The sequence below is a fragment of the Salvelinus alpinus genome, chromosome 37 (assembly GCF_045679555.1).
Source record: "Salvelinus alpinus chromosome 37, SLU_Salpinus.1, whole genome shotgun sequence".
Taxonomy (NCBI): domain Eukaryota; kingdom Metazoa; phylum Chordata; class Actinopteri; order Salmoniformes; family Salmonidae; genus Salvelinus; species Salvelinus alpinus.
Window position 1 is genome coordinate 11,889,043 of NC_092122.1, and position 22,500 is coordinate 11,911,542.

The 22,500-nt window shown below is 44.0% G+C and overlaps 1 protein-coding gene across 3 annotated transcripts in view; it reads right to left on the bottom strand.

The window, feature by feature from the left end:
- LOC139566125 (carbohydrate sulfotransferase 11) overlaps positions 1 to 22,500 on the bottom strand; it is a 91,359-nt gene that overhangs the window by 51,963 nt on the left and 16,896 nt on the right. Inside the window, exon 1 of one of the 3 annotated variants that reach the window (XM_071387066.1) lies at positions 1,504 to 1,677. The exons of the other annotated variants lie outside the window; for them this stretch is intronic. The gene's annotated coding sequence lies outside the window, so the exon portion shown is untranslated. Of the gene's footprint in view, positions 1 to 1,503; positions 1,678 to 22,500 lie in introns of those variants that run through there. 3 annotated transcript variants of the gene reach the window in all.

Below are 22,500 nucleotides of genomic sequence, written 5' to 3' on the forward strand. Positions count from 1 at the left end.
CCAATACGTGGACCAGCAGGCCCACCTGCCAGCACACCTGTGTCACAGCCCAGAGAGATGTAACCATGGTAACCACCTCATCTCACCTGCACCCTTCTGATTGGCTCCATTCATCAAATGCCCTCTCAGCGAGGGACATGCTCATTTCCTTTGTGCTTAGACACACACACACACACACACACACACACACACACACACACACACACACACACACACACACACACACACACACACACACACACACACACACACACACACACACACACACACACACACACACACACACACGTGACCCTGATCTGACCTTCCTCATCTATCTGCTCTATTATGAGTGACTGTACCAAGCAGAAATAAACAGGTTTATATGGATGATAATATGGGCTCTGGTCAGCTGGATTGTGGGTAAAGGGATCAGAGATTTAGCTGTTAGATCTGTTTCTGAGAGTTCAGAAGGGTATGAGGCACAATCCTCCCCCCACTCTCTCTCTCTCTCCCCACTCTCTCTCCCCCCCCCCACTCTATCTCTCCCTCCCCCCACTCTCTCTCTCTCCCTCCCCCCACTCTCTCTCTCTTCCCCCACTCTCTCTCTCTTCCCCCCCACTCTCTCTCTCCCTCCCCCCACTCTCTCTCTCCCTCCCCCCACTCTCTCTCTTCCCCCACTCTCTCTCTCTTCCCCCCACTCTCTCTCTCTCTCCCCCCACTCTCTCTCTCTCTCTCCCCCCACTCTCTCTCTCTCTCCCCCCACTCTCTCTCTCTCTCCCCCCCTCACTCTCTCTCTCTCCCCCCACTCTCTCTCTCTCTCCCCCACTCTCTCTCTCTCTCTTCCCCCACTCTCTCTCTCTCTCCCCCACTCTCTCTCTCTCTTCCCCCACTCTCTCTCTCTCTTCCCCCACTCTCTCTCTCTCTTCCCCCACTCTCTCTCTCTCCCCCCCACTCTCTCTCTCTCCCCCCACTCTCTCTCTCTCTCCCCCCACTCTCTCTCTCTCCCCCCACTCTCTCTCTTCCCCCCCACTCTCTCTCTCTCCATCTACACTCTCAATTCAATTCAATTTAAGGGCTTTATTGTCATAGGAAATATATGTTTACATTACCAAAGCAAGTGAAGTAGATAATAAACAAAAGTGAAATAAACAATAAAAATGAACAGTAAACATTACACTCAAAGTTCCAAAAGAATAAAGACAATTAAAATGTCATATTAAGTCTATATAGACTGTTGTAACAATGTGCAAATAGTTAAAGTTACAATGGTGTTTGTTCTTCATTGGTTGCCCTTTTCTTGTGGCAATAGGTCACACATCTTGCTGCTGTGATGGCACACTGTGGTATTTCCGCCACTGACTTTCTGTATCAGTCTCTCTCATTCCCTCTTGCTCTCCCCAATACCCCCTTCTGTCACGCCCTGCTCCCGCTTCCCCTCTCTGGCGCTCGAGGCGACCAGGCTGCCCTTCATTACACACACCTGTCACCATCATTACGTGCATCTGCACTCATTGGACTCACCTGGACTCCTTCATGTTGTCGATTGCCCTCTCTATATCTGTCTGTTCCTCAGTTTTGTTCCCCGTGTCAGCATTATTGTCGTAATGTTGTTTTGTTCCTCCTGTCCAGACGCTGTCTGTGTTTGGTTTGATGTCTGTTTTCCATGAAATGTTCACTCCCTGTCCTTGCTTCTTGTCTCCAGCGTCGGTCCTCACACTTTCTCTCCCTCCCTCCCTCCCTCCCTCTATCCCTCTCTCTTGTTCATGCACAGAGTGGTAAGGGTGCCATCTCCAGCCTGTACCCAGAGTTTGTGAGAGCGTCTGTGTGTTCCACAAACATCCGAACACACACACACTCCGAGCACAACACACACCACCTTTCATATTCCATCAGCCCCAGCTCTCATACACAAACATCCCTCCTCCTGCTTCTTCTCAAAGGGTTAAAAAGGGTGTTTGGTGTTTCCACCTTCCTCTATGGACTACTGTTGGGCAGTAGGGATTCACTAGTGATTCTCCCTTTGCGTTCAGCTCAAAGACACAGCAGAGCCAGCCTCCCTCCCAAATCCCACCCATAACTGCTTCTGACACGCAAAGGATTCTAGGATGTCAAGCATCACAAACCAAGCAGAAACTACAGCAACACACAACAGTGGGCCCAGAATAACAAGATACTAAATCAGATCCAATGTTGCCATACATATGTCATGTAAGACCATCATTTAACGGAGTGGCTGGAGTGTATATTGAGAAGCACTATATTCACTGTGAGTTTGATTACATACTGTCGCCTCACTATAAATAGTAGTCCGTTCTGCACAAGCTCATCAAGGTCTGTAATCACACAACATCTGCAGCCATCTATCAGCAAGGGATTATGGGATACTGGAGGATTAATCTGCTGCTAATCTTACCTACACACAGAGAACATCAATTCACTTGCCACTGTCACTCTCTCGTGCATGACCACACACTGATATGTACATGCACAGGTACGCACGCACACACACACACACACACACACACACACACACACACACACACACACACACACACACACACACACACACACACACACACACACACACACACACACACACACACACACACACACACACACACACACACACACACACACACACACACACACACACACACAGTGATCCCTCTGTCGGTTTGATTATGTCTAGCAGCAGACAGATCTCCCGCAGACTTTTCATATCTCCTGTGAGTGCCTTGTCTGTCTGTGTGTATTTAGATGTGTGTGTTATATGTCTGATGCTCAGAGCTGAAGGGCTGGAGATGAGTTAGGATTCAGGTGAACAGCAGAATTAGAGCAGGAGCACAGAAGACAGATGTTACAGCACGCTACTGCAACTCATTAAACAAAAGCCTGATACGCGCCTGTCAAATGTGTGTCGGATGGTGATGCGTGTGTTTTGGTGCATATGTGGGGGACGCAAGTCTGTTAATAATTGGATTTATATAGCGTGTGTGTGTGTGTGAGCGTCCACAGGGAAAGGCTAGCAGAACCCAATTAGAACAGTTGATATGATAGGCTGCTCGTTTCTCCTCTTAATTCATTTAGCTGTGGGCCTAATCCTTTAATGATAATTACTAACATGAACATAAAACACACCCTCATTGTGGCGTGGGAACAACCATCAGTTTAGTAGAGACTGAAAGTGCGTGTATGTGTGTGTCTACACACACACGTTATGTTATAATTACGTCTGGAAAGAAATGTCTTGATTTAATGTATTAACATCCACAATAGAAATATAATTCTCTAATTAATTAATAATGACAGAAAATAAGGAATGTGTCTCATGAGAGAGGAGATGATGAAAGAGGAGGAACTAAAGGCTTTGAAAATGAGAGGAATGAGTCCTGGAGCAGAGAGACCGCTCGCACCTCACAGTGAATATAAGACCACTAAACAAAAATATAAACACAACATGTAAAGTGTTAGTTCAATGTTTCATGGGTTGAAATAAAAGATCCTGGAAATGTCCCATACGCACAAAAAGCTTATTTCTCTCAAACGTTGCATCCCTGTTAGTGAACATTTCTCCTTTACCAAGATAATCCATCCACCTGACAGGTGTGGCATATCAAGAAGCTGATTAAACAGCATGATCATTACACAGGTGCACCTTGTACTGGGGACAATAAAAGGCCACTCTAAAATGTGCAGTTTTATCACACAACAATGCCACAGATGTCTCAAGTTTTCGTCGTGCAATTGGCGTGCTGACTGCAGGAATGTCCACCAGAGCTGTTGCCAGATAATTTCAATTCAAAAGATGCATATCTGTATTCCCAGTCATGTGAAATCCATAGATTAGGGCCTAATGAATGTATTTAAATTCACTGATTTCCTTATATGAACTGTAACTCAGTCAAATCTTTGAAATCTTTGAAAATGTTGCATGTTGCATTTATATATATTTTCAGTGTATATAAGTCTCCCAACATACACAACAACCTATTGTGGACAGGTAATAAAACAGTGGGGCTACAGCTTCATGATAAAATGCAATAATCAGAACACTAACTGGACAGATGAGTTTAGTTTGTCTCTAGTTGATTATAGTTGTATCTCTGTGTGGTCTATTGGTCGGGTTAGCTTTGAGTATAGGTCTTTGAGTAGGTCGAAGGGTCATTTAGACTGCTGTGTGATCATGCAGGTCTCTCGGAACGAAGCAATATGGTCGGGCGAAGAGGCTAGTGCTTGCCAACGTGAGTTGCTTCCCACCGGGAAGCTGAATCACATGTCGCCAGCGGTAGCTAAAGTAGCCAATTTGTTCCAAATAGTTTCTAGCCACGTCTATCAGGACGATTGACTGAACGGAATCCATACGTCTCTCCCCTCATCCCAATGATGGGACCCCCATTCTAAGGCCTCTGAGTAATGGTTGCCCTCTCACTGTCTGACTCAATATTCCCAACATTGAATAGGAATGGAATTTGGAATGGGGAAATGGGGAACATGACCACAGTGCAGAAACTCTCAAACAGAAGTCTGTTTGGTTCTTTATGATTTTTAAGTGTAGAAATAAATAACATAGACACACACATGCACAGAAACAGGATGGATGAATAAACAGAGGAGCATGTTGTAAACCCATATTTGGCCTCTGACTAAGAGACAGCGGTCAGTCACACAGTCAGAGGCGGCCAAGCATGGTCAGATATGGTCAGAGACGGTCAAGCATGGTTAGACAGTCACACAGAGAGATGGACAAACTACAGTAGACAGACATGAATCACAAACCACAAGCCCAGAGGAGGTAAACATACGGGACCAGTGGGAGATTCATAGTAACGGAAAAAAGAGGGAGATGGAGTGAGAAAGGGAGCGGTGAGGAAGGGAGGGAAGGAGGGGGAAGACATGGACACAGACAGCAGGAGGGAGGAACCTACTGAACCTCTCAGTGTGACAACCCTGGGACTGTCAACCCTCCTGTACTGCCCTGTCTTTAACCCCTCCAGTCATGAAAGTGAATATGAGTGAACAGAGGGTAGACTAATCAGAGAGAGAGAGAGAGAGAGAGAGATAGAGAGAGAGAGAGAGGTGCAGATGAAGAGACAGACAGCTAGACAAGGATATGAACCATAGATCATTTGTAAGGTGATGCATAGCAGCCATTGCAGTATGCACCAAAGCGCTCACCACACATTAGCCTTCTTAGCATACCTTCCTTCCTCCCTCCCTCTTCTTCTGGAACCCCAAGCATCACCCTCCCGTGCCCGGCAGTGGTCAACAGGATGGGTGTCTCAAAAAACACCTCATTCTGCAATCAGGGTGGAAGGGCTGTGTTCAAAACACCACAGGGAAGAACCACACGCTCCATCACGCATGCAGTCACTCTGTGTGTGTGTGTGTGTGTGTGTGTGTGTGTGTGTGTGTGTGTGTGTGTGTGTGTGTGTGTGTGTGTGTGTGTGTGTGTGTGTGTGTGTGTGTGTGTGTGTGTGTGTGTGTGTGTGTGTGTGTGTGTGTGTGTGTGTGTGTGTGTGTGTGTGTGTGTGTGTGTGTGTGTGTGTGTGTGTGTGTGTGTGTGTGTGTGTGTGTGTGTGTGTGTGTGTGTGTGTGTGTGTGTGTGTGTTAGTCCTGAACGTTTCCTCCAGCTGTGTTCCAGTAATACTGTGGTGGAAGCTTAGAGAATGGGGTTAGAGGTCACACTAGGGCTGACCCCATTTAGTCGACTGGTCGATTGTTTGGTCGATAGGCTGTTGGTCGACTAAGAATTTATTTTTCAGCCAGTTGCAAAAAGAAAATGCTTTTATGGCACATCTTGATTGACGCCTGTCTCAGTGGACTAATCTATTCCTGAGGCCACGGGGATGGCTCACCAGTAGTACATTTACCGTTAATTCCCCTAATTTCTAATCACAATGTTTGTTTGGTTACCATCATTTCTGTTAATACGTTCAATATGTTATTATCATCACAGTATTTTACAGTTGTCAATGTCAGAGTGGACACGTTGTTTGCAAAGCACACAACCTAGGCTGCACTTCAGAGAAACAAGTTTTGATTTATTTAGTTGTTTTGTTAATTTAGTCATTGTGTTTCATAAGGACGCACACCTGATTACTCATGGAAGTAGGCCTAGGCTACCTGGCCTGCGCGCAAATGTAGGCTTATACAATGTCCCCATAGTATTTCAGACTGTCTTAACTCACCACCACTAATGAGCTGTGGAGCTTCTTTTTTTCTTTCTCACCTTTATTTAACCAGGTAAGCTAGTTGAGAACAAGTTCTCATTTACAACTGCGACCTGGCCAAGATAAAGCAAAGCAGTTCGACATATACAACAACACAGAGTTACACATGGAGTAAAACAAACATACAGGCAATAATACAGTAGAAAAATAAGTCTATATACAATGTGAGCAAATGAGGTGAAGTAAATACAATATAGCAAGTAAAACACTGGAATGGTAGATTTGCAGTGGAAGAATGTGCAAAGTAGAGAGAGAAATAATGGGGTGCAAAGGAGCAAAATAAATAAATAAATAAATACAGTAGGGGGAGAGGTAGTTGTTTGGGCTAAATTATAGATGGGCTATGTACAGGTGCAGTAATCTGTGAGCTGCTCTGACAGCTGGTGCTTAAAGCTAGTGAGGGAGATAAGTGTTTCCAGTTTCAGAGATTTTTGTAGTTAATTCCAGTCATTGGCAGCAGAGAACTGGAAGGAGAGGCGGCCAAAGACAGAATTGGTTTTGGGGGTGACCAGAGAGATATACCTGCTTCTCAAAGCAATTTTTTCTTCACCTCAAAACAGCAAGTAAACAAAGTCTGTTTTTACATCCATTGAGAATGACAATAGCTCCTCAAGGTAGTCTATTTGAAAAATCTTTACAACTCTGTCCGTTTCGATAACCACTCCACCTGAAAGGGGGACAAAATGTGATGCTCTGATCCGGTGGAAACATCATAAAATAGGCCTTCCTGCACAGATAGCCTATTGCTGTGTCTGTCCAGAGCTCACTGGCATGGGAAACTCTGAGGGTCCAGGATATTTTATACAACATTGAAAGTTTGTTAGCACAAGCTTTGGCCTGGACCAAACAGTTGGTAGTTGATACAATATTTCAAGTTCCTTGCAGACAGGCCATGTACAGCCAATGTGATCATTTTCATCAGGATATTTTCTAACTGCAGGCTGCAACGTTTTCATTTGTTGGCTTTATGTAGGCTATTTTTACATAGTTGGCAATGGCAATAGAAGTTACTTTAAGATTTGTATATTTTGAATTTAGATATACTTTTTATTAATCACATGATAATGATTTTGAGATAGGAAGACATAAAATAAATGAAACTTTTCCACAAAAATGTGCATACGAAAATCATAACTGCCATGCAGATCGGTAGAAATAGTCAGATGAATCGTCACCCCCAAACAGTCAACTGACTTAGGTATTATGTTTCCTAGTCAATGTCCCAGATCTGACTCTGTTAGCCAGCTAGAGAGAGGTTTACAACACCTTTTAAGATAACGATAAGCAGCATAACACACACACCATGACCTCCTTTACGGTTCAGTTGAATCGGACAGCAGCTGGGGAAGACAGTGAGTATCTGTGGCCAGGGTCAACATTATATAGTATCCATCCTCATGGTTACAGACCCTCCTCATGGTTACAGACCCAACAACATTATATAGTATCCCCTCCTCATGGTTACAGACCCAACAACATTATATAGTATCCCCTCCTCATGGTTACAGACCCAACAACATTATATAGTATCCCTTCCTCATGGTTACAGACCCTCCTCATGGTTACAGACCCAACAACATTATATAGTATCCCCTCCTCATGGTTACAGACCCAACAACATTATATAGTATCCCCTCTTCATGGTTACAGACCCAACAACATTATATAGTATCCCCTCCTCATGGTTACAGACCCAACAACATTATATAGTATCCCTTCCTCATGGTTACAGACCCTCCTCATGGTTACAGACCCAACAACATTATATAGTATCCCCTCTTCATGGTTACAGACCCAACAACATTATATAGTATCCCCTCTTCATGGTTACAGACCCAACAACATTATATAGTATCCCCTCTTCATGGTTACAGACCCAACAACATGATATAGTATCCCCTCTTCATGGTTACAGACCCAACAACATTATATAGTATCCCTTCCTCATGGTTACAGACCCTCCTCATGGTTACAGACCCAACAACATTATATAGTATCCCCTCCTCATGGTTACAGACCCAACAACATTATATAGTATCCCCTCCTCATGGTTACAGACCCAACAACATTATATAGTATCCCTTCCTCATGGTTACAGACCCTCCTCATGGTTACAGACCCAACAACATTATATAGTATCCCCTCCTCATGGTTACAGACCCAAAAACATTATATAGTATCCCCTCCTCATGGTTACAGACCCAACAACATTATATAGTATCCCTTCCTCATGGTTACAGACCCTCCTCATGGTTACAGACCCAACAACATTATATAGTATCCCCTCTTCATGGTTACAGACCCAACAACATTATATAGTATCCCCTCTTCATGGTTACAGACCCAACACCATTATATAGTATCCCCTCTTCATGGTTACAGACCCAACAACATTATATAGTATCCCTTCCTCATGGTTACAGACCCTCCTCATGGTTACAGACCCAACAACAGTATATAGTATCCCTTCCTCATGGTTACAGACCCTCCTCATGGTTACAGACCCAACGACATTATATAGTATCACCTCCTCATGGTTACAGACCCAACAACATTATATAGTATCCCTTCCTCATGGTTACAGACCCTCCTCATGGTTACAGACTCAACAACATTATATAGTATCCATCCTCATGGTTACAGACCCAACAACATTATATAGTATCCCCTCCTCATGGTTACAGACCCAACAACATTATATAGTATCCCTTCCTCATGGTTACAGACCCTCCTCATGGTTACAGACTCAACAACATTATATAGTATCCATCCTCATGGTTACAGACCCAACAACATTATATAGTATCCCCTTCTCATGGTTATAGACCCAACAACATTATATAGTATCCCCTCCTCATGGTTACAGACCCAACAACATTATATAGTATCCCCTCCTCATGGTTACAGACCCAACAACATTATATAGTATCCCTTCCTCATGGTTACAGACCCTCCTCATGGTTACAGACCCAACAACATTATATAGTATCCCCTCCTCATGGTTACAGACCCAACAACATTATATAGTATCCCCTCTTCATGGTTACAGACCCAACAACATTATATAGTATCCCCTCCTCATGGTTACAGACCCAACAACATTATATAGTATCCCTTCCTCATGGTTACAGACCCTCCTCATGGTTACAGACTCAACAACATTATATAGTATCCATCCTCATGGTTACAGACCCAACAACATTATATAGTATCCCCTCCTCATGGTTATAGACCCAACAACATTATATAGTATCCCCTCCTCATGGTTACAGACCCAACAACATTATATAGTCTCACCTCCTCATGGTTACAGACCCAACAACATTATATAGTATCCCTTCCTCATGGTTACAGACCCAACAACATTATATAGTATCCCCTCCTCATGGTTACAGACCCAACAACATTATATAGTATCCCCTCCTCATGGTTACAGACCCAACAACATTATATAGTATCCCCTCCTCATGGTTACAGACCCAACAACATTATATAGTATCCCCTCCTCATGGTTACAGACCCAACAACATTATATAGTATCCCCTCCTCATGGTTACAGACCCAACAACATTATAGTGTCCCCTCCTCGTGGAGAAAAGCACATGGGCTAATTATAATACACAAAGTAAGCAAAACAATGAAATAAATCAAGCATTGCCTAAAATGATGAATAAGATACTAATGAGATAGACCTATATAAGCAATATAACAATTGAGATGTTCAAACTATGGCATAAGGCAACAATGAGCGGATAAGAGGCAAGCCGTAATTTCGATTAAGACATTTATGAGCGAGTAGTCAATTTGTTCAGCCGTTTGAAATGGACAGCGACAGAATTCAAAAACATGGGCTATTCTTACAGTATTTTCCCTGTACACCAAGTCAGAACCGTAGAATAAATTAGGGGCATATAAGCAGACAATGAAAGATTATACAATATTCAATGATGACATTTCTCCAAAACAGGCTATAGGCTACATGTGTACCACCAAGTCAGAACAATAGGCCTATAGGCTAAGTTCTGAGGGGGAGATGGACCAAATTATTAGGGTGAGGCACATGGGCTACTTACAGCTTACATCACAACATACACTTAGTATTACTTTCTTATTTACAGTATACATATCTCCCTGGCATATTACATAATGTATGCAGCAGCATAAAATACATATTTTTGTTGTGCTGTGCTCACTTGAACGTGGTGCGGCGGGCCTTCTTGTGGGCAAACTTTGTCTTCAAAGTCTGGCATTCTCTGGATTTATGGTGCTTTCAAGACAACTGGGAACTCTGACCTTTTCAGACAGATGTTTTAAACCCAGACTTGGACCACACACCCTCTACACCAAATAGTTGGCAGGGGAAGCAAAATAGTGATTGCTTTGCATGGCAATTAGCCATTGATAACGTGATTTGATGTCATCTTCTCTGTGGCCAATGACTTTGAGCCTTCTTGGACAGGCATTTCTAATATAAATATACAAATATATAAATATAACTGCCTAGCTCTCCCTGTAGACTCGGCGGTGATGTAGTGCCCCCACGAGTGACAGAACACTGAGCCAATCACTGCACAACTAGAGAAGATTACTGCCTTACTCAAGAAAGAGACCATGTTTGTATATGTGAATTGTTGGGGGGGGGGGGTGAGGTATTCTGGCTGTCAGTCTGTGTAAGGTCAACTCGTCTGTCATCTGGGGGGGAAGGTGGGGGGATAAAACTATAGGAAGGGGCTGTGTCAACAGCCTGCAATTCATCTGACGCACCGCAGATCAAGTCCCTGTTCCCACTAGCTACTTCAGAGTGATTGACTGTTTATAGAACAAACAGACTACTCTCCCTGAGTCCCTGTGCTTTCCCACTGAAATCCGCTCAGACTCAAACTCCCTGTTTTACACACTCACCACCAGACGATGTGACCTCTGACACATAGGAAATGAGGAAGTGACACTCACTGCTCTAATTCTCCGTACCTCAGGCTAAAGGTCAGGGGTCAAGCTGTGACGGATCAGGTGAGGTCAAAGTGTCACTCACCGTTCACAGTTGGAGCTGGGGTTGTCACAGTAGGAATCAATGGCAAACACACACACACACACGCACGTGCATGCAAAATCATACATACACACACAACTATTTCTCTATTGAATAGACATGCCCTCTAGCTCTTACATTTTTCTATTTCCCTTTTGCTTTCCTCTCTCTCTCTAATTTCCTCTATGAAATAATAATCCTGTGTGTCTCATGGGTCCCTGTCGTTCCTGATCTCAGCACGCTTCCCTGCATCCCTCAACCCTCGGTTCGCCCTGCCCTGCCTCCTGTCTCACACTGGGACACTGGGATTTAATGATAACACACACACACACACACACACACACACACACACACACACACACACACACACACACACACACACACACACACACACACACACACACACACACACACACACACACACACACACACACACACACACACACACACATATATATTTCTCTCATGGCTATGTTTGTCAAAGAATGCTTCCAGGAAGGATTTCTGTTCTGTTTTCTAGCTCTTCATTTAGTCTGCTTTGGATTTATTCTTGTATGTTTTAGTTCTGGATCTGGTCCTGGTGCTTCTGGTTTGATCTGTGTTACAGGAAGTCTAGCGATGAACTCAAATCTCTGCTGTTTATGTGAACCAGCCAAGGGAGATTGGGGCCTCTTAAATTGATGCTAACACACACACACACACACACACACACACACACACACACACACACACACACACACACACACACACACACACACACACACACACACACACACACACACACACACACACACACACACACACACACACACACACACTCTCACACACACTCTCACACACTCACACGCTCCCTCTGTGACTGTCTGATTAAAGTTGCATTTAAAGACAGCATCCCAGCAGTCAGGGGGTCTGGTCAAAGCCCCAGTCTCAGCAGGAGCAGAAACACAGCCTACGGGACGCGTCTTTAAACCAAGCAGCTGGACACACAGAGGCACGCACACAAAGCGAGGTCAATGCAGTAAAATATGGAAAGTATTTTGATAGGCGACTAGCTTTGTCACCACCCGCTGTCTTCAGCTAATGAGGGGACAAATAGATAGAGAGAAATAGAGAGAGAGAAGGAGTATAGAAGCCTCAGTAGGCTATTGCCATAACAGGTACTAGGTATTGTGCTCCAGCAGTGTAATTAATTGGCTGTTTTTGTTCTTCTGCCAAAAAACTGAACCAGACACGATGACAGAGCTGCCTAAGGCATGCCCGAGGGGTCCTACAGGCAGAGAGAGGACACCTGTGAAATATCACTGAGGAATGTGAGCTCACTAGATCCCTGCATTGCACCTAGCCTATCAATGTCATCTCCATAATCAATGCATTGAAGCGGTAATATCTCACAACACACTGTTATATACTGTCTCATGCGTACTGGCAGGACTAAATGGCCATTATTAGACTGTGTCCTGAGTCTATCAGAGATAATCAACACATATTAACCTGATCATCTTCTGAAGTTGTGGAGTGAGGCTTCAACTGACCCCTGACCAATACAATGACTTCCTCCCCCCTTTCTACTGGGACTGTGAGACTGACTATGATTAGCAGACTCTACTAACAATCCTCTGGTCTGTTGGTCCTGATTGGACAGAAGATGAGTCCCTCCTCCCACCTCTGGCTCCTTAATGTGGCTCATTAGACACGTTGAGTAGTGTGTGTTAATGAAATAAACAGCAGAGTTAATAGATTACAGCCAGCTCCCAAATACAAAGGATCAACTCAGCAGTTACTATGGCAACAGCTTGGTGGTCTCCCTCTTTTCATAGATAAGCACACACCCACACAGTGTTGTTACTGGACAGTAGTCGAGCTGCCGTGTTTACGGGTCCCCTGTGGGGATGCCATTGTCTCAGCTGGCCACACATGATGCTTTGGGGCTTAAGAAGACTGAGATACCATCTGGCAGACAGGTGGTCAAAACCACAACACAACATCCCCACAAAACCAGAACAACACCAACCTGGTCACAACCACAACCACTGACCTAAACTAATTCTGTCCATGGTTACAACCAGCACCAAAACCAGACTGATACACAGTCAGATCAATGACTCAAAACCTCAGATCAGAAGAACAATGACCGGAATCAAACATCGGGATAGAGATGTAACCAAATGGACAGATGAAATGTGACCAGAACAGCTGAGGCATGACAGAGAGGATGTTGAGGAGGTCCCATACTGTAGGCTGACTGTCTGTCCTGTTAGTGGGAGTTGTGTTTAAAATAATGACATGCAGCATGTAGGCAATTTCCACAGGATATACTGTACTGATTATCAAGTAGCATATGACATAAACCCAGTCTGACACACAGTGTGACGGGACCAGAATGATACTCTAGGTTTAGATGATCACGTTAGACTAACATGTTTTTCATTGCTTACTAAGCGTTCTTTGTGGGAGCCCTGGCGTGACGCTGGTGTCAGCGTCACCAAAGTGTTAACGAGCTGTTGACGTAACGCTTTCGAACTATGTCACTGTGTGACTGTGTGTGCTACGTTGAGTCTGCAGATTACATTTTGACAGCGTGGAAGTGTGTGTGTGTGTGTGTGTGTGTGTGTGTGTGTGTGTGTGTGTGTGTGTGTGTGTGTGTGTGTGTGTATGTGTGTGTGTGAGAGAGAGAGAGACAGGTTGAGAAGCTCCAGACATTCTCTGGAAATGCAAAGGCATTTCACACTGACAGCATTCAATGTCACTCAAATGTCATATAACACTGACTTGAGGGCTCTTTCTGTCTGTTCTGCATCATTCCTTCCTTTTCTCTATTCCTCTCTCTCATCTTTCTTTGTACCCACATACTGTATAAGTCTCTCTCCACTCCCTATCATATTTGTTTTTCGGCTGGTCTCTCTGCATAAACAAATTATGCCCCTCTCTTTCTGTCCTTCCCCTCCCTCTCTTCTTTTCCTTCCCCTTTTTTCTCTCTCTCTCTCTCTCTCTCTCTCTCTCTCTCTCTCTCTCTCTCTGTCTCTGTCTCTGTCTCTGTCTCTGTCTCTGTCTCTGTCTCTGTGTATGAGACCCAGCTCTATATATAGCTCCAGAGGCCAGCTGTGGCTCCATGGGGGTTGAGCTGGCACCTTCCCCAGAGCAGAACTGCCCTCGCTGGGACACTGCAAGGTCGCAAACCCCTAATTGTCTGAGCCGCACCCTGGAGAGGGAGGAGAAGGATGGAAGGATGGAGGGAGAGGGAGGAGAAGGATGGAGGGAGAGAGAAAGAGGGTGATGAAAGAGAGAAATATAGATAAGGGAAAGGAGGAAGGTAACAGCCATACAAAGAGGGAAAGTCTAGATGAGTTTGAGAGTACAAAACTGGAGGGACAAATACTAAGCAAAAAACATTGTGGGAGAAGGAGAAAATTACACTATAAAACTTCCCCATTAAGTCAGGGCAGAAATGTCATTTACAGACACATATTGAGAGACAGATAGACAGAGAGACAGATAGAGAGAGAGAGAGAGAGAGTGAGAGAGAGAACCAGCCCAAAAGATAGTGGAAAAACAGGTTTAAGAAACTCATCCTGAACAGTAGTCTATTGTATATCTTCTATACCCTGAGGCTGATCTTCCTATAAGCCCAGGAGACCGGCACAAACCCACACTGGAACAAGAACAGTCTTAACTCCAGTCTGTTTCTGCCTTAGTCAACTCCGTTGTTATGCAGAAACCACACTGAAACACAGTTGGGTTAATTCCATTTAAAGCCATGAATTGAACTGGAGTCCTATGAAGAGAGATCCATGTCAAATCCGGAATTGACAGGAATTGAAATGGGATTCACTTTTAGCTTTTCTAACAGAGATCAGACATTAATTGGCTGCTTCTTTTCTACGGAGGCCATTGATGCTAATCTAGCTAAAAGGCTACGCTAACTCTGTTAGCTTAAATGGGGTTAGCATGATCCACTCCTCTATTGCATAGAACAAAGGGATATCTGACTCAGTCAGTCAGAACAGATTTTCCCACAGACAGAGGTAGACGTGTCTGTGTGTGTGTGTGTGTGTGTGTGTGTGTCTGCGTGCGCGTGTGTTTGGATATGCTTGAGCGCACGTACCTCTTGATTACTGTGTGCGCTTGCAAGCCGTCTAGCTCAAATCAGAGAGGCTTACGTGGTAAATGCAGGTTATGCATGGAAAGAAAGAAAATCAAGACAGATTGATTGGGGAAAAAATGATAGGATTACGTTAGGATGATGTTGTGGCTAGGACGCTCCTTCAATTAAGAGTGCGCTGTGTTTGAAGTGTGAACATGGCGGTGGCTATTCTGTGGGGTGTAATTATACAAACCCTCATCACAGAGAGACAAGGGGTACCCCTCCAAAGACTTCAACTGGTCTACAGTCAGCATAGGACGGAGCTTTCATCTTCTCTCTTTAAACGATACACAGCGAGGGATGAACATGTGTATGTATGACTGTCCATGCATTTCAATAAACCTTGTTGAAATGATACTGTGTGTGTGTGTGTGTGTGTGTGTGTGTGTGTGTGTGTGTGTGTGTGTGTGTGTGTGTGTGTGTGTGTGTGTGTGTGTGTGTGTGTGTGCGCGCGCGCGCGCGTGCGTGCGTGCGTGCGTGCGTGTGTGTGTGTGTGTGTTTCTGTGTGTTTCTGTGTGTCTCTCTCTGTATGTCTGAGAAGGGAGGCAAGAAGTCTGACTCAGCACTAACTTTCATTTAGTGGGAGGATAAATCACAGAAGCATTGCAGCCTTGACTATGTAATGGGTGTAACATACACACTATGTTCCCTATCAGAAACTGTTCCCCTTAGCATGGAGCAGTGTGCTGTCATTTCCTGCACCATTAACTTCCTGAGTTCCCTCAGAAGACCTTTCGCAAACACTGGTCCCAATTTTTACTTGTGGAAAATACATAACCTCATAACACACGTTAGGAACAAATGTTTGAATTCAATTGTTTCCCCTCTTTCTTTGGCTTTTATTTCTCCTTCCCACATCGTCCTCTAATACTTATTTTTACGTTTCCCTCCCTCGTTTTTTATCGCTTTCTTGCAAACTGGAAAATATGTGCAGTAAAGAATGAAAGGGTATTAGTTCTGAAGAGGCCTTTCCTCTCAGCAGATGTCTATATGTCATCACATTTATTTTCAATGTCTTGGAAGAAGGAGTGACTCACCGCGAGGAGCAATCTGACCCCAGTGGGAAATAAGCACTTAACACCTAGCCCTGCTCCCATGGAAAGATGAGCTCACTATTTTAAGACAACACCTGTCTCTCACACCGTCCATCAAATATGACCAGCGGGCCTATAGACACTTGCAAACAAACACAGACATACACACACGAACGCACGCACAACGCACTCACATACAGAGAAGATACACTGAGTGTACAAAACATTATGAACACCTGCTCTTTCCATGACATAACTTTCACCTGGATTCACCTGGTCAGTCTATGATCCCTTATTCCTGTCACTTGTTAAATCCACTTCAATCAGTGTAGATGAAGGGGGGAGACCATTTTTTAAGAAGGATTTTTAAACCTTGAGACAATTGAGACATGGATTGTGTATGTGTGCCATTCAGAGGGTGCCACTCAACATTAGGAAGGTGTCTGTGTATGTAATGTTACACTCAGTGTTTAAAGATAGAAGGTAGAGATGGAAAGCACATGTGTCCCTGACTAGGCCAGTGGGCATGCTTCTAGATGTCTGGTATTATTCAGTCTGGTCATTGTTTCATCTGTCGTTTCCTGTCCACACCCAGCCAGTCACAACGCACCAGGAATAAGAAGATGGGAGCACACAGACGCTGGATGGAGTCAGTCAACATTCCCAACCCGAGTTCCTGTCCCTAAACAAAATGCACCAAAAACAGGCCACGATTCCTGAGCTTTCCTAGAAATTCCCAATTCAGCAAACTGAGTTAGGCCTACTTGAGTTACTTGCAAACTGAGTTACTTGAGTGTAACTACAGTCTATATTTTTGTCTTTTAGTAGGCACTCTAATCCAATTTACAGTAACTTGCTTTCATACCAGCGGCGGCCCGCCCATTAGGGCATTAAGGGCGGAGCCCCACTTGTGATTGGTCCCCAACAAATTATAAATATGAATATATATATTTTTGGGTATATATATATATATATTATATAATTTATGGATTATGTTTTAAATGCTCATAAAAGTGTGGTAAATGTGTACATTTTCCTGTAAAAAACTTTTCAGTTACCTACTACTCTGCCCCTCGGCGGAGGTTCTCAAATGCGCGTCCGTTCAGTCAGAAGTTCTGGGTCTGCTCTAATCTCCTCATCCCAAGGAATCTCTCGCGCCAGATGGCAAATATACGCACGTGAGACTAGATCTGCTCTATCAGGTACAAAAGCAAATTGTAATGAACTTGTAAATAAAAAAGAATAACAATCATGGGAACGTGGGACCTGATAAACCAGACAACTACATCCAACAAGAGTGGAAGGACAGAGGGAGACACTAGCTAGGACCTTCTCATTGCGGATGTGGTAGGACAAAAAAGCATGGCCAATTTTGTTTCCCTCATTAGGTTCTACTGTAGGTGACAGGGCAACATGTTATGTGAACTAAAACAGCATAAAACAGGTGTATCACAAAGCATGATCAAATTAATTTGCCCAGTTACAATAATTTTCTGAAACATTTAGAAATAGTTTGGTCAAATACTTTTGTGAAATTAACCAGTTATCTACTTTTGATAAGCAGATAGTTATAGCTAGATGGTAGTTTGCTATCTAGTTAGCTCCCATGCTGATTGACACGTTCTGACCATAGTTCTTTTGTGTTTTCTTTGTTTTAGTGTTGGTCAGGACGTGAGCTGAGTGGGCATTCTATGCTGTGTGTCTAGTTTTCACGTTTCTATGTTTGGCCTGATATGGTTCTCAATCAGAGGCAGGTGTTAGTCATTGTCTCTGATTGGGAGCCATATTTAGGTAGCCTGTTTTGTGTTGGGTTTTGTGGGTGGTTGTCTTCTGTCTTTGTGTCTATGCACCAGATAGGACTGTTTCGGTTTTTCACATTTGTTGTTTTTGTATTTTGTAGTGTTCACGTTTATTGTCTTAATTAAAGTCATGATGAACACTAACCACGCTGCGCTTTGGTCCGATCCCTGCTACACCTCCTCTTCAGACGAAGAGGAGGAAATCTGCCGTTACACTGATTTCAAGTATTTTTAAACTAATATATGACTAACTCGGAAATATAAAGTTTTTTCAGTATGAAAGTTAACTAGCTAGCGTATCATGATTTGTGAGATTATGTTAGCTAGCTATCTCCAGTAAGGTCATGTGTTTTTACTTATTGCATGTTTGTTGCGTTCTCCCTGGCTTCCACTAGTTCCCACCAAAATGGTCTATATTGTAAAATATATTTAAGGTGAGGGGTTAGGCATAAGGTAAGCAGTGTGGTTAATGTTAGGGTTAAGGTTAGTTTTAGGTTTACGTTTAAAATCACATTTTAAGTTGTAGAAATAGGAGGGCTTTATGACTTTGTAGCTGGGGTAACTACTAAGGACCGTTCTCCCTAGTACACTTGCTCGTTCTAAATAGTATAATCTAATCTGTTCAAAACAGTGGAAGCATGTGCAGCAGCAGCCATTCGGTTTTTGACATGCACAAGTGAAATAGGTGTATCTATGCTGTTGTTCAAATGTACATATCACTTTATATACATTATCTTCTCAAAGAAATTACCGGTAGTTAGAAAACTTATATTTCTGTCATGCTGCTTTGTTGACAACTCCAACCACCTCGCGCCATGGGTCTTCAGCCAATCAGCAGCTGCCGCTGTTCCATACAACCAAACTCTCTGATCTGCTCTGGGACATACCATTCTCCTGAGGAAGATAAAACGGGGGAGTACTGTGTGACTGAGTCATTTAGACCTGTAGTCTGGTCTGCCTTGGACATGGTCTGTCCCTCCGTCTCTCAGAGTGATCTCAGTTACATATAATGCCTGCTGTTCTCCAATACTGTAGTCTTGCACCACCAAATTATAGTGTGTGTCCAATCGAAGACTGCGTCCTCTTAAAATAGACAGCAGGAGAAATTATAGTCCTGTCGTGTGAGTGTGTGTGTGTCAGTCGACCCTGAGCAAAACAGAAAGAGAAAGTGAAGAAATACGAAGATGCTTCCTCTACAGGATCGGTGGGTCCCCCACGGGACGGTTGAGCTAATGTATGCTAATGCGATTAGCATGAGGTTGTAAGTAACAAGAACATTTCCCAGACATAGACATATCTGATATTGGCAGAAAGCTTAAATTCTTGTTAATCTAACTGCACTGTCCAATTTACAGTAGCTATTACAGTGAAAGAATACCATGCTATTGTTTGAGGAGAGTGCACAGTAATGAACTTGAAAAGTTACCAATAAACCAATTAGGCACGTTTGGGCAGTCTTGCTACAAAAATTTGAACAGAAATGCAATGGTTCATTAGATCAGTCTAAACGTTTGCACATACACTGCTGCCATCTAGTGGCTGAAATCTAAATTGCGCCTCGGCTGGAATAATACATTATGGCCTTTCTCTTGCATTTCAAAGATGATGGTACAAAAAAAACGGTTGTTTTTTTCTTTGTATTATCTTTTACCAGATCCAATGTGTTATATTCTCCTACATTCATTTCACATTTCCACAAACTTCAGCGGGTTTCCTTTGAAATGGTATCAAGAATATGCATATCCTTGCTTCAGGTCCTGAGCTACAGGCAGTTCGATTTGGGTATGTAATTTTAGGCGAAAATTGCGGATACTTAAAGTGTTTTGTGACGTTACATGCTTTGATCTATAGATACCCATGACCATGATGTGCCACAGGGAATTATGGGAAATCAATACCTTGTATGGAGCGAGAGAGAGAGCGCAACAGATGGGGGGAGGGGGGGCAAACGTGAGAGCAAGACTGAGAAGCCAAGCTAATATGGAAAGATTCTTGAATGTTGATTATGTTGATGAGCGCTCTGCTCTAAGTCAAACTACAGACTAGCTGCCATCTTGAATAGTACCTCTGCCAAAGGGGGCATAACCCAGCCACCTGCAAGGATGGATGCATGCAAGCACACACGCATGCGCACGCACACACACACAAACACACAAATTCTCGCAGACGTATGGTGACAGATGACTCTCAGGTTTTCCTTGTTAATGTTAACAGCTATTCTCAGCACAGCCTTTAAACACTCAGACTAAAGGAGAGACAGGCAGAATGAGAGTAATAACTCACCTGACCGTTCATATCGTAGGCTACCACTTTAAAGGACATATCAAATCTCCCTCCGTGCCTCTGCCTGATGTTATACACTGAGTGTACAAAACACTCACTTTTCCTCAGAACAGACTCAATTCATAAGGGCATGAATTCTACAAGGTGTCAAAAGCGTTCCACAGGGATGCTGGCCCATGTTGACTCCAATGCATCCCACAGTTGTGTCAAGTTGGGTGGATGTCCTTTGGGTGGTGGACCATTCTTCATACACAAGGGAAACTGTTGAGGGTGAAAAAACCCAGCGGTGTTGCAGTTCTTGACAGACTCAAACCGGTGCGCCTGGCACATACGACCATGCCGTGCTCAAACCTTTTGTCTTGCCCATTCACCCTCTGAATGGCACACATACACAATCCATGTCTCAATTGTCTCAAGGCGTAAAAATCCTTCTTTAACCTGTCTCCTCCCCTTCATCTACACTGACTGAAGTGGATTTAACAGGTGACATCAATAAGGGATCATAGTTTTCACCTGAATTCACCTGGTCAGTCTATGTCATGGAAAGAGCATGTTTTGTACACTCAGTGTATGTCCTCCTCAGACTCTCTCCATCTTTCTCTTTCTGGCTGTGTCACTGTGTAGGCTGGGCTCTGGCTCTCTGAGTTTTGGCAGAGCAGACTGGATTAGGGATCAGGAACAACTCAGCAGTCTCTCAACAGCTCTACTCTCTTCCCCACATCTCATCTACCTCTCTCTCTTCTCTTCTCCAGTCATCACCCCCTCTCCTCAACCGTTCTCCTCCATCTTCTTCCGACTCGTTTCTCAACATCTAAATCCTCATACCCTGTACCCTTCCCAATCCATCCTTTTAGTCATCTCTCACTCCACCCCTCCATCTCTCACCTATACTCCTCTCCCCTCTCCTCTGTCATCCTTCCTCTTTCCATTCTACCCTCTTCCCTTCTCTCCTCCCTCTTCCTTTCTCTCCTCCCTCTTTCTTTCTCTCCTCCCTCTTTCCTTCTCTCCTGATCCCTATTTCCTTCTCTCCTCCCTCTTCCCTCTCTCCTGCTCTCTCTCTGGTCTAGACAGAGTGACTGTGTCCTGGTATAACCTGACCAGACGTCACACCACAGACGCCATGTTCTCAGCCTGGACTGGCAGCACTTTGATTTGGAGAGGAGATGGGGTTACGTGTGTGTGTGTGTCAGGAGAGCTTTATTTGTTCCTCTATGATGGCAACGTGTCCAGCCCTCCTCCCCTTTCCTGGACGGGCATAAGAGTGGTCTTTGAGTCGCGCCACGCTGCCCAGCCCAGCGACCATCTGGTAACCCGCCATGGTGTGGGCTCACAGGCTGGTGTTGGTGCCCACCATTCCCCCTGGCAGTGGCAGAACAACCAGGCTGGAACGTACCACACCCACTAACACACTCACTCAAGGCCTGATAGAGAGGCTAAATAGAGGGAGAGAGAGAGGGGGGGGGGGGGAGCAGGGAGAGGGAGTGGAATGAAAGAATCAGAGGATACAGACAGACGTGGTGTGATCAGAATCAGAATTAACTTTATTCACTAAGTACATTTACACATACTCAGAATTGTACTGTACTTGGTGATATGGTGCTGCTAGTGATAGACGACATACTCAGAATGTTACTTGATGATATGGTGCTGCTAGTGATACACAACAGACAGAATACAGACAATGGAGTTTAAACAAATGTTACAAACACTATATATACAAAAGTATGTGGACACCCCTTCAAATTAGTGGATTCTTTGATTTCAGCTGCACCCGTTGCTGACAGGTGTATAAAATCGAGCACACAGCCATGCAATCTCCATAGACAAACATTGACAGTAGAATGGCCTTACTGAAAACCTCAGTGTCTTTTAATGTGTCACCATCATAGGAAGCCACCTTTCCAACAAGTCAGTTCATCATATTTCTGCCCTCTATAGCTGCCCCGGTCCACTTTAAGTGCTGTTATTGTGAAGTGGAAACGTCTAGGATCAACAACAGTTC